Genomic DNA, 13,408 nt, shown 5'->3' with positions numbered 1-13,408 from the left:
ATACCCATCAGTGAAGGGATGGATAAAGAAAACCTGGTAGGCCGGGCGCGGTGGCTCAAGCCTGTAATCCCAGCAGTTTGGGAGGCCGAGGCGGGTGGATCACGAGGTCAAGAGATTGAGACCATCTTGGTCAACATGGTGAAACCCCGTCTCTACTAAAGATACAAAAAATTAGCTGGGCATGGCGGCGCATGCCTGTAATCCCAGCTGCTGAGGAGGCTGCGGCAGGAGAATTGCCTGAAGTCAGGAGGTGGAGATTGCGGTGAGCCGAGATCGTGCCATTGCACTCCAGCCTGGATAACAAGAGCGAAACTCCGTCTCAAAAAAAAAAAAAAAGAAAGAAAAAGAAAACCTGGTACATACATACACACAATGGAGTACTAGACAGCCTTAAAAAGGAAGGAAATCCTGTCATTTGTGATAACATGGATGGAACTTGAGGATATTGTGCTAATGAAATAAGTCAGACACAGAAAGACAAATACTATATAATCTCACTTATTTGTGGAATCTAAATAGGTCGATCTCATAGAAACAGACAGCAGAATAGTGGTTGCCAAGGGCTAGGGAGAGGGAAGATAGGGAAAGGGAAGATGTTGATCAGAGGGTACAACGTTTCAGTTAGGCTGTAGGAATACGTTTTAGTGAACTATTGCACTGCACGGTGACCACAATTAATAATAATACCTTGTAAAACTTGCTAAAATAAAATAGATTTTTATCATTACCAGAAATAAGTTGGTGAGGTAATACATAATGCTAAGTAGCTTGACTTAATCTTTCTACATTGTATACATAGATCAAAACATCACATTGTGCCCCATAAATAACACAATTATTGGCTGGGCATGGCGGCTCACACCTGTAATCCCAGCACTTTGGGAGGCTGAGGTGAGCTGATCACTTGAAGTCAAGAATACGAGATAAGCCTGGGCAACATGGTGAAACCTTGTCTCCACTAAAAATATGAAAATTAGACGTGTATGTTGGCATGCGCCAATAGTCCCAGCTACTGTGAGGCTGAGGCAGGAGAATAGCTTGAACCTGGGAGATGGAGGCTGCAGTGAGCTGAGATTGTGCCACTGCACTCCAGCCTGGGTGACAGAGCAAGACTCTGTCTCTAAAAAACAAAACAAAACAAAACACACAATTATTATTTGTCAATTAAAAAAATTTTAAAAACAAAACAAAAGCCATAAGGCCAATAAACAAATTTGGTTATGTAAAAATCAAGAATTTCCTTTCTACAAAGGACACCATGGGCATTGGAGAAGACAAATAAGTCATGAATATATTTGCCAAAGACAAATGGAAACTGATTTGTAAAGGGTATAAGAAACTCTTGAAAATCAACAAGAAAGAATAACTAATAACTACCCTAATAGAAAAAATAAAATAGGCCAGGAGCAGTGGGCAGTGGCTCATACCTCTAATCACTTTGGGAGGCTGAGGTAGGCAGATCACCTGAGGTCAGGAGTTTGAGACCAGCCCAGCCAATCATGGCCAACATGGTAAAACCCAGTCTCTGCTAAAAATGCAAGAATAGCTGGGCATGGTGGCGGGCACCTGTAATCCCAGCTACTCAGGAGGCTGAGGCAGGAGAATCTCTTGAACCTGGGAGGCAGAGGTTTCAGTAAGCTGAGATAGTGCCACTGCACTCCAGCCTGGGCAACAGAGAAAGACTCCATCAAAAAAAAAAAAAAGTGGACAAAGGATATGAATAGAGAACTGACACAAACAGAATCTCAAAAAGCCAATACGCTCATTGAAGAGAGGCTCAAAATCATTAGCAGTCAGAGAAAGGCACAATTAAATAACATGGGCACATCATTTTATAGCAGACTATGCTAGGCTGCACTGGACTGGGGCATGGATAGCTCAGCAGTGGGAGTGCTGGCAGGTGGGCACCATGGGTAACATCCTACCTCTCTGGGGGGTGGGCAGCCACAGCTCCATGGAGGTCAGTGCACAACCCCATGGCTGGCGTCTCCCTTTTCAGCTCTCACACAGGTCCAGAGGGGCAGCACGTTCTTTGTGGTTGGATGACCAGGTGTCCTGAATGTCCATCTCCATGGGAGTGGAAGGTATGATATGTTAGACACACCATGGAAAGTCATGCAGAATTGGAAGCCAAGGTCAGAAGTACTCGAAGCAGTAGGATGGCTCTTATAGACAGGGTGCCAGGGGAACAGAGTGAAACACAGAATGAAATCAACAACACAGTCCACTTAGATGTATTTAAAAATGTAGGCATCCCAAACAAAAAGTATTTTATTGAAAAACATAAACTATAAACAGGATAGGTTGAATTTGCTTGGAAAGAGCATGGGGGAGGAATCCAGAGATACAGAAAATGATAAGTGAAAAATAGCAAAACAGTAAATAATAAAAATAATAGTACTAAGTAAATAGAAGACAATAAAATAAGTAAATAAGAAAGAAGAAAAATGAAAATAAAATAAAAGAAGAAAACAACCATCCCTGAGCCAACCATATAAAGTGGCGCAAAATTAGGAGGGTAATTGGCACAGCCCTCTGCACCTGAAGTCCAAGAGTAAACATGTGAATATGGAAATAAGCGGCCAGGTGCAGTGGTGTACACCTGTAATCCCAGCAATTTGGGAGGCCGAGGCGGGTGGATCACCTGAGGTCAGGAGTTCGAGACCAACCTGGCCAACATGGTGAAACCCTATCTCTATTAAAAATACAAAAAATTAGCTGGCCATGGTGGCACGTGCCTGTAATCCCAGCTACTCAGGAGGCTGAGGCAGGAGAATTGTCTGAACCCAGGAGGCGGAGGTTGCAGTGAGCCGAGATCACGCCATTGCACTCCAGCCTGGGTAACAAGAGCGAAACTCCATCTCAAAAAAAAAAATTTAGCCAGGCATGGTGGTGGGCACCTGTAATCCAAGCTACTTGGGAGGCTGAGGCAGGAGAATCACTTGAACCCAGGAGGTGGAGGTTGCAGTAAGCTGAGATCATGCCATTGCACTCCAGTCTGGGCAACAGAGTGAGACTCCATTTCAATAAATAAATAAGTAAGCAACCACAGGGGTCTGAAGTCACCGTCCTCACACCTTTGGGGTTTACCCTAAGGTTCTCACTTCCTAGTGCTCAGCTCTTCTCTGGAGCTCCAGCTTGGTTGCCCAAGGCTGCTGTTGTCATTTGCAGTCCCAGCCTCTGTGCGGTTTGCACATCTATGCCTTGCTTCTACTGCTGAGAGGTGGTTCTCTTCTCGGTCCCCTCAGGCAGGCAATCCCATCACTCACAGAGTGCTGAGCCCATTGCTGAGCCCAGTCCCACTCTCTGTTACTTGTGTATCTGTGCTGTTTGCAGTCTGGGGATTGACCAATGGGATTTGACCAGAGATGCACAGCACCACAAAACTCTCCTCCTTCCCTAACATTCTTCTGCAGCCTTGGACGGGGAAGGGAGTATCTGAATCTGTATTCTAAGATAACTACTCAGGTGTCTCTTAGGAACTTCACAGGATGAAAATACTGATGTTCAAAATAAAGAAATAAAAATGTATAAGATATGGTTGAACGTAATCCAAAAATCAAAAATCTGAAACATTTTGAGTTATATAATGATGCTGCAGTATCCACATGGGTGGTTGAGAAAGTAAGCCCTTTGCTTTCTGATGGTTCAAGGCATGCATGCTTTGCTTCATGCACAAAATTGTTTCAAATATTGGCTGGGCATGGTGGCTCATACCAAGTACCAGCACTTTGGGAGGGTGAGGCAGGCTGATTGCTTGAGGCCAGAAGTTCAAGACCAGCCTGGCTAACATGGCAAAACCCATCTCTACTACATACAACATACAACAGAGTGAGACTCCATTTCAATAAATAAATAAGTAAGCAACCACAGGGGTCTGAAGTCACCGTCCTCACACCTTTGGGGTTTACCCTAAGGTTCTCACTTCCTAGTGCTCAGCTCTTCTCTGGAGGAGAAGGGTGTGATAGCATGCACCTACTGCTTGGGAGGCTGAGGCATAACAATCACTTGAACCCAGGAGGCAGAGGTTGCAGTGAGCCAAGATCACACCAATGCACTCCAGCCTGGGTGACAGAGACTCTGTCTCAAAAAAAAATTATTTCAAAATATTGTACAAAATCACCTTCAGGCTATGTGTATGAAGTATAAATGAAATATAAATGAATTTCATGTGTGGACAATAACTGATTAGAGGATATTAAGGGAGAGAAAATCTCTTTTACAATTACAACAAAGAAGATAAAATATTTAGGAACAAACAACAAGAAATATGCAAAACCCACATTAGTCCCCCTGAAAGACACAGAAAAAGATATGAACAAATGGAAAGACATCCTTTATTCTTGGACAGGATGGCAACATCAGAAAGATGCCAGTCCTACTTAAGTTAATTTATAAATTTTAAACAATCCCAGTAAAAATAGCAACAAGCTCCTTTGTGGAGCTAGATAATTGATACTAAAGCTCTTATTTTAAAAATGCAAGAAGAGTCTTTAATGTCTCATAGGCAAGAATGCTTTACCAGACATGAAAGCATACGTTTTAAACAGTGTGCTACTGGCACATAAATAGACAAAAAGACCAGTGAAATAGAATAGAAAGCCTAAAAATAGACCCACACTCGTATAGAAATTTAGTATTTGATAAAGGTGGCATCTGAAATCAACTGGGACAAAGGTGAATTTTTAAACAAATAACCCCAGACAACTGGTAAGTTGTTTGGGAAAAGGTCCACACCTTATATCTTCCTTACACATGAACAAATTCCAAATGGGTCAGAGATCTAGATATAAAAAAGGAAACCAGGCTAGGCATGGTGGCTCACGCCTATAATCCCAGCGCCTTGGGAGTCCACGGCAAGAGAAACGTTTGAGGGCAGGAGTTTGAGACCAGCCTGTGCATCATAAAAAGACCCTGTCCCTACAAAAAACACTTAAAAATTACCCAGGTGTGGTGGTGTGCACCTGTAGTCTTAGTTACTGAGGTGGCCGAGGCAGGAGGATTCCTTGAGCCCAGGAGTTTGAGGCTGCAATAAGCTATGATCTCACCACTGGACTCTAGCCTGGGTAACAGATCAAGACCCTGTCTCTTAAAAAAAGAAGAAAAGTAAAGGAAACCATACAACTACTAGAAAACTATAACAAATAACTCTCCAGTCTCTCTAGACTCTCAGATGTTGGGATTTAAATAATTCTTTGGCAAAGCAACTTAAGGCAGAGTGTCTACCTAAGAACAAATCCATTCTTTATGGTTTTCAAACCACCCCTGGCTCACTTAGCTGTGCAGCATGGAACAAAACTGTGATTTCCACAATGTATTAAAGCCATATTTGTGGAAGGGATTGCCGGGGCTCCTCCTCATGGCCATTCTGCTAGACTACATTTCCCAGACACCCTTGCAGCCTCTTACGCTTGTGAGGCTGAGTTCTGGAATGCGGACGGAAGTGCTATGTACTGTGACCAGACCAGACCTAGAAAACCTCTCTCTCTCTCTCTCTTCTCCCTTGTATACCAACCAGGTGAAGAGTGGAGGTTTCCTAGATGGTGTGGAGCCACACAATGGAAAGAGCCTGGGTCCTCAAATGACTACATGGAGCAGAGTAACCCCTGCCATCACCAACAATTTGCATTGGTCTGTGAAGCAAATAATAGATAACCTCTTAGTTGGGTTAAGCCACTGAGATTTGGGTTTGTCTGTGACAGCAGCTAGCGTTACTTGCTCTGACTAATATGGTATTTGACAACGCATATTGGTGGTATTTTCTGAGAATAATTTCATGGTTTTTACAAATCAAGGATATTTAAGATAAGCCTCTACAAAAATAAAATCCAGGCTGGACATGAAAACACAGAGGCCATCATCTAAAGGAGTGTTCAGAATGGGTTCAGAGGGGTTCCAGATGAGTTCTGAGTCACATCCAGGAGCGTGCCATGGACGTGGAAGGGTTCAAAGGCTTGCATACAAGTTGTGTCAAAACCTAGACAATGCTAGAATTATATTTCTAGACAAGGAAAAGTAATTTTGGATACCAATATTAGTGTTAGTACAAAATTAGTATAAAATGCACCCGCAGACTTGCTGGAGTTGATGTGATATCTGACACAGAATAAAAGCAAAGCAAAGCATGAGACTCACTGGATCAGAACTCTCAGCCTCAGAAGCCCTTGAACTCTCCAGTGTTCCAGGGCAGGAAACAGTGCTCATCTCTTCGTTAGCTATGAGCACGCCTGAGCATTTTCTGGAAACTGATAGTACTGCAGTCCAGATTGCCTGCTCCAAACTGAAAGGAGACAGAAACAGACTGAGAAAAGGCGTTGATTTAAAATCCTGCAGTTGCTGCAATACCAGGGTGGGTGAGCCCATGGCAGGATTGTTTTGCCAGGAGACCTGACAAATCTACAAAGCAGGTTTCCATGCAATGGATAATGAGTTCCGGGCTTATATATTATGTAATAGTAAATTGGTGCTCATTGAGTTTCTGTAGGAGTAATGGGTGTGCTATTCACAAGTGTCTTAGCAAAGAAGGAAACATTTTTTAAAAGAACGAGGATCTGTATGGGTACATGTGTAATTATATCATCTGTGTTCATTCACCCAGTCACCAAAGATCTCCTAGTGCCTTTTACAAAGTTAGCACTGGGGACTCAAATCTTAAGAAAATCAGGTCCCTGATTCCAAGGAAACTTCAGTCTAGCTTGAGAGATCAATAAAGCAGCAAACAATTAGGGCACCACATGGTAAATGCCAAGAGAGCTTCAGACTCTTTCATATAGGCTCAAAGAGGAGGAAATAATGAGTCCTGCCTGGCAAGGGATGGAAGGCTCCAGGAGGAGTGGGTATCTGGGTGGAGCATGGAAGGTTGAGCAAGAGTTTACCAGGCAAAGGAAGAGAGGGGAAGAGAGTAAATGACATATGCATGGCTCATCAGCAAAAGCATGTGTGGAGGTGCCAGCTGTGCTTAGAATGGCAGTGTGAGTTGACAAGGAGAGCTGGGGGAAGATGAAGTTGATTTGGCCTGGGTTGTTAGTTTGGACATGGGTTTAACTGTCCTAAACAATGTTCCAAAATCAGAGTGGCATTAGAAAGAAAGATGTATATTTCTGTTACATAATAGTATGGGCATGAGCAGCTCAGGGCTGGCAAGAGGCTTCTCAGCCAGAGACCCCAGCTCCCTCAGCCATCCCAGGACATGGCCTTGTCCACATGGCTCACATGGGGCTCACTTACTCTTGCACATCTGTGTTCCATGCCACCATGTCCCTAGTCATAAGGCATTCCCTATTCACCTCCACCATTTCTTTTCTTTTTTTTTTTTTTTTTTTTTTTGAGATGGAGTTTCACGCTTGTTACCCAGGCTGGAGTGCAATGGCATGATCTCGGCTCACCGCAACCTCCACCTCCTGGGTTCAGGCAATTCTCCTGCCTCAGCCTCCTGAGCAGCTGGAATTACAGGCACACGCCACCATGCCCAGCTAATTTTTTGTATTTTTAGTAGAGACGGGGTTTCACCATGTTGACCAGGATGGTCTTGATCTCTTGACCTTGTGATCCACCCGCCTTGGCCTCCCAAAGTGCTGGGATTACAGGCTTGAGCCACCGCGCCCGGCCCACCTTCACCATTTCTATATTCACAGTACAGTTTATATTCACCTCATCCACCTTCTATACTCCAGATCAATGGGGGAGAGAGAGGACAGGCCTCTCTCCTCTAAGGGTGCAGTTGGGAATTGTACATGTGGTTCACATTCTGTGCCGACTTGATGGAGCCTGGCTATCAGGAAGCCTGGGAAATGTAGTTCTTATTCTGGGTAGCCATATGGGCAGCCATCTGCCCAGCTAAAAATGGGAGGTCCTATTTCCATGCAAAAGAAAGGGAGCTGGGATGCCAGGAGGCCACGAGCAGCCCTGCCTTTTTGTGCCTGTGAGTGCTCTACCAGTGATCTCTAGAACTCCTTTGGGAAAGCCAGCATTACATGCTTCAATTTTCTGCTTTGTTCATTCTGACATGCTGGCTTGTTGGTGACTGATTTCTCAAAACTAGAATTTTCAGGATGTAAGAGGTTAATTCATTTATTCAGTAAGTAATAAATGAATGCTGACCCAAACATGTGCTTTGGAAGCAGGAGCTCTGACATGGTTTTAAAGACACTTTCTACCATGTCTGTCCTGTGGAGGTCTTTAGGGTCCCATGGCATTCCCATTGCCAAAGTTTACAAAAACAAGTCAGTTACCATTTCCACTACCACTGACTAAGGAGATAGGAACAGACTTCTCGTTAGGGCAGGGCAGGGAAATGAAACAGATCATGTGTCTGACTCCCAGTATACATCTTATGGTGCCACCTGATCTTTCTCAGCTTCAACAATCTCATCAGTAAAATAGGGATAACAATGACTCTCAGGTTGACAGAATTAAATGAGATACATAGAGGGAGCCCAACAGATGTTTGCTTTTCTTCTAATTGGACTATCAATTACTATGGGCACAGCACTTGGATAGAAACTACAATGCAAGAAAGGATTTAAAAGCCTGGTTTCTTGCCAAGAGGGAGGGCCATCTCTACCTCTACTGATACCCTAACAAAGTGATCAATTCTAATTTTTTTTTAATTTTTTTGAGATGAAGTCTCACTCTGTCGTCCAGGCTGGAGTGCAGGGGCAGGATCTTGGCAGCTGTCTTGTAAAATACAGTCACGCCTCCTGGGTTCAAGTGATTCTCCTGCCTCAGCCTCCCAAGTAGCCAGGATTACAGGTGTGTGCCACCTCGCCTGGCTAATTTTTGTATTTTTAGTAGAGACAGAGTTTCACTATATTGGCCAGGCTGATCTCAAACTCCTGACCTAAAGTGATCTGCTGCCTCGGCTTCCCAAAGTGCTGGGATTACAGGTGTGAAGCACCACACCCAGCCAGATCAATCCTAATTTGAGCAATAAAAGGAGCAAAGACAAATCGTGTCCCACCTGTTGAGTTGGGACAAAGCATCACTTCTATGGTATTCTTTTCAAGAACATATAACCCAAATTTAATCACAAGTAAACTCCAGGAAAACTCAAATCCAGGACATTCTGGAAATCAACTAGCCTGGACTCTAAAAATATTACTGTCACGAAACACATACACATGTGCATATGAAGGAAGGGGAACTATTCTAACTCAAAGGAGATGAAGAAGCACAGCAAATGAATGCCATCTTTGATTAAGTTGTTGATCAAATAAATCTGTAAAGGATGTTGGTACAATTGGGGAAATTTGAAATAAACTATATATTCAGCAGCACTGTGTATCAATAAAGTTAAATTGGTTGAGTGTTTGTTGCACAGGAGAGTATCTCTTAAGAAATATGGGCCAGGCACAGTGGCTCACGCCTGTAATCCCAGCACTTTGGGAGGCCGAGGCGGGTGGATCACGAGGTCAAGAGATCTAGACCATCCTGGTCAACATGGTGAAACCCCGTCTCTACTAAAAATACAAAAAGTTAGCTGGGCATGGTGGCATGTGCCTGTAATCCCAGCTACTCAGGAGGCTGAGGCAGGAGAATTGCCTGAACCCAGGAGGCGGAGGTTGCGGTGAGCTGAGATCGCATCATTGCACTCCAGCCTGGCTAACAAGAGTGAAACTCCATCTCAAAAAAAAAAAAAAAAAAAAAGGAATACATGCTGATATATTTACAGGTAGAATATGATGACTGAAATTTAATTTCAAATGATTTTTTTAAATGTATGTGTGTGGCTGGGTGTGGTGGCTCACGCCTGTAATCCCAGCACTCTGGGAGGCTGAGGTGGGTGGATCACTTTAGGTTGGTGAATCACTTGAGGTCAGGAGTTCGAGAACAGCCTGGCCAACATGGTGAAACCCTGTTTCTACTAAAAATACAAAAAATTAGCCGGGCGTGGTGGTGGACACCTGTAATTCCAGCTACTCAGGAGGCTGAGGCAGGAGAATGTCTTGAACCCACGAGGTGGAGGTTGCAGTGAGCCAAGATCATGAAGTTGCATGTCAGCTTGGGCAACAAGAGAGAAACTCTATCTCAAAAAAAAAATACACACACACACACACACACATACATACACATATGTGTGTGTATGTATGTGTGTGTGTGTGTGTGAAGAGAGAAAATTCTAAAACAAAATGTGGTAGAATGTTATCAGTTGGTGAATTGACAGGTTATATTGTTTCTCATTGTATTATTCTTTTAACTTTTGGGGTGGATTTCAAGTTTATCAAAATAAAAGTTGTAGGAGAAAAAGATGATATGATGAAGGGAAAGAGTTTGACTTTTCTGTAAGAAGGTTAACTTGAGGCTACATATTCAAGAGAGCCTCTGGGTCTGGCTGACCTATTGCTTCTTCCAGGACAGTGTAGAAAATAAGTCATTTAGCTGCACATATATGTTTAAAAAAGAAAAAAAGCAAGGGTCCCTTGCTTACGCAGGCCCAGCACTGTGGATGGGCCTCGGATGAAGCCAGGGAAGACAGGGCTGTCAGTTTCACCCACCCTTGGAGACAGCATTTCACTATCTTCATCTATCTCTGGGCTTCCTCTGTTCTCTTTTTCTGAAACTAATTTTTTGTATTTTCTGAAACTTCAGATGTCCCCAGAGATAGATGGGGACAGAGAGGGAGGAATCTGGCAACTAGAAGGTGAGTGTTCACATTGAAAAGACCCACCAAGTGCCCCAGCTTTATCACTGGTGACAATGTGCAAAGGAATGCTCAAAAGCTGAGGCAGAAAAGTAAAGGGGGCAGCTATCTTGTAAACTACAGTCACACAAACGTGAGTTTCCACTCCATGGGTGAGATCAAAAGCCACGGAGCTGCTGATGAACAGGCTGGGCCTGACGGCAGATGCTGAGATTCACAGGTGGGCCTCGGGCTGCTTGAGGAGGGAGGAGCTGGCAGAATCAAGGAACACAGATGCCTTGCAGGGGGTTAATCACTCCCTCGACCTGCCATATGGCCAGGGAAATCTCATGGAGCTGGATGGGAGCAGAAGCTGCTCTTGAACTTCATCAGAGGAGCGTTTTCCATTTCAGCATTAAACTCAAGGTGCTGGTAACATGGACTTGCCTGACCTCATGGCAGTGAGCCAGTGTGACCCAGAAGACGACTCCGTTAAATATGTATTTTAAGAAAACACAGGTAAAAGCTTCTGGCTTTTATCTGGAGGACAGTGGGTAGTCAAAGAGTTTTTCATTAAAAATAATTTTTAGAATTTCCATAATGTGATATATGTCCTAAGGGCAGTGCAGTGAAAACAGGTTCTCCAGATTCAGGGATGAGGAGGCACTGACAATGAAGACATTACACACACACACACACACACACACACATATATAAAGACATTCATATATATTCAAATTATATATCTATTTCAAATTTATATCTAGAATAAATGTATAATATTTAACAAAATATATAAAATCAATATGTAATAAAACATACTAAATTTTTAGTGTGTATATGCACACTTTGAGTTTGCAAATTTTTATTATCTACCCTTTAATCAACAATGCATGTTAATGGAAGTTAACTAGGAAAACTACCAGTTACAAAGTTGGCCCCCACTGCTGGCAGACTCAGCTGCACACATGCCTTGTAAATTTGGGATCAGGTAAGCTCTCTCTGAGCTCCTGTTTCCAACCTGTCAATGGTCTGCATGTGTGTTCCTGCTTTTAAGCAGTAGATTCAAAATAAACAATGCTAACAGTGATCCTGCAGGGGAAGAAATAGAACTTGAATTACTCTAATCCTGTTATTCTTTTATAGGTAACTTGGAGTTTTTATTTCTGTTTAGAATTTTTATATATTTATTTACTTATTTATTTGAGATGGAGTCTCACTCTGTCACCCAGGCTGGAGTGCAGTGGCGCGATCTCAACTCACTGCAACCTCTGCCACCCTAGTTCCAGAAATTCTTCTGCCTCAGCCTCCCAAGTGGCTGGGATGCATGCCACTACACCTGGCTAATTTTTATATTTTTAGTAGAGACAGTATTTCACCATGTTGTCCAGGCTAGTCTCTAATTCCTGACCTAAGGTGATCCACCTGCCTCAACCTCCCAAAGTGTTGGGATTACAAGCCCAGCTATTTCTGTTTAAAATTTAAAACAATGAAACAGAGTGTGAACTGCAGCAAAATCATCCCCTCTAAAAAAATGATTAAAAAATGTTAATCCATGACTTTTTCCCTTTATTTACATATATGCTAGCGTGATTACATATACAAAGTTCAAGAAAAGAAAATTTCTACTATCTACAGCAGTTCTTTCCTAGACATTACTATTAATCCTTTTATTTCCTGATCGTTATTGAGCAGAATTCCATTGTATGGAGGAAGGAAGTATTAGAAACCAGTTCACTGTAGGTGAATCATATGGTAGGTCCGCCAGGTGGAGAGAGCAGATTGCACAGTTTAATCTGCTCCTTCCACAGCCCCTTGCTGGTGACAATAGAAGACTTGCTTTAAAGGAGAAGAGGCACTGCAGCACAGTTTTGGAAGCTGAAATGCAGTGGGAGCATGGAAATGACACACCTGGCAGCCCCAGAAAGACTAAGCCTTGAGCCGGCAGTGGAGAAAGTGGAAACTCAGCCAGACTTACCCCACAGAATCCCCAGAAAGCCCAGGACTTCGGGGCACTCCATGTCTCTGGTAGTAGAGGTGATGAGGATGGTGACCTGGAGGCTGCGGGAAGGTTTGTTTAAGGAGGAGTCCAACACTCAGGCCTGCTCCCCACTCTGCATTTTTGGCGATTGTTCTTCTCCCAACCTAGCAGAAGAAGAGAGGTTTATTTTGGGGATTGGATAAAAAAGTGAGTCTTTTGTACTGGGGCCAGCAGCACAGCTGAGGTCAGCGTTGTCATACCAACACATCTAAGTAGAAGATTCTGTGTATTTTGGATGCTAAAGTCTGTAGCCCTCTTTCCTAACAGTTTTTGAAAGTCTTCACCCTGAGGCTGCAGACTGGAGGATTTTTCTGGATGGAATATGAGGGATGGCACAGGGACTAACCCAGTGAGATAACCCAGCACAGGACCCTTCAGAGAAGCTTCAGGTTGGCAGGCCAGTCATGCCTGCAGTTTCCAACCCACATGTTAGTATCCCACTCCTGGGGGTGTGGAGGCCATGAGAGGAAAAGCTCTAATATGAAAGATGGGACCAGAATGGAGACCGACATGGACCAAGATAAAGAAAAACAGAGAATGGCAGTTTGGAGAAGAACTTTTCACAAGAAGAAAGCTATTTTTAAAAAAATTCATTAATATCCCCAGGAAGATTAAAAAAGATATTGCAACCATGAAACACAGCAGAATGTAATAAACACTAAGAGAACCAAAAAGAATTCTTGGGAATTAAAATTATGACTGCTGGAATGAAAAGCTCAAAAGAAGCTTTAGAAGATAAAAGGGCAGAA

The sequence above is a fragment of the Callithrix jacchus genome, chromosome 15 (assembly GCF_049354715.1).
Source record: "Callithrix jacchus isolate 240 chromosome 15, calJac240_pri, whole genome shotgun sequence".
Taxonomy (NCBI): Eukaryota; Metazoa; Chordata; class Mammalia; order Primates; family Cebidae; genus Callithrix; species Callithrix jacchus.
This window is presented reverse-complemented; position numbering follows the sequence as displayed.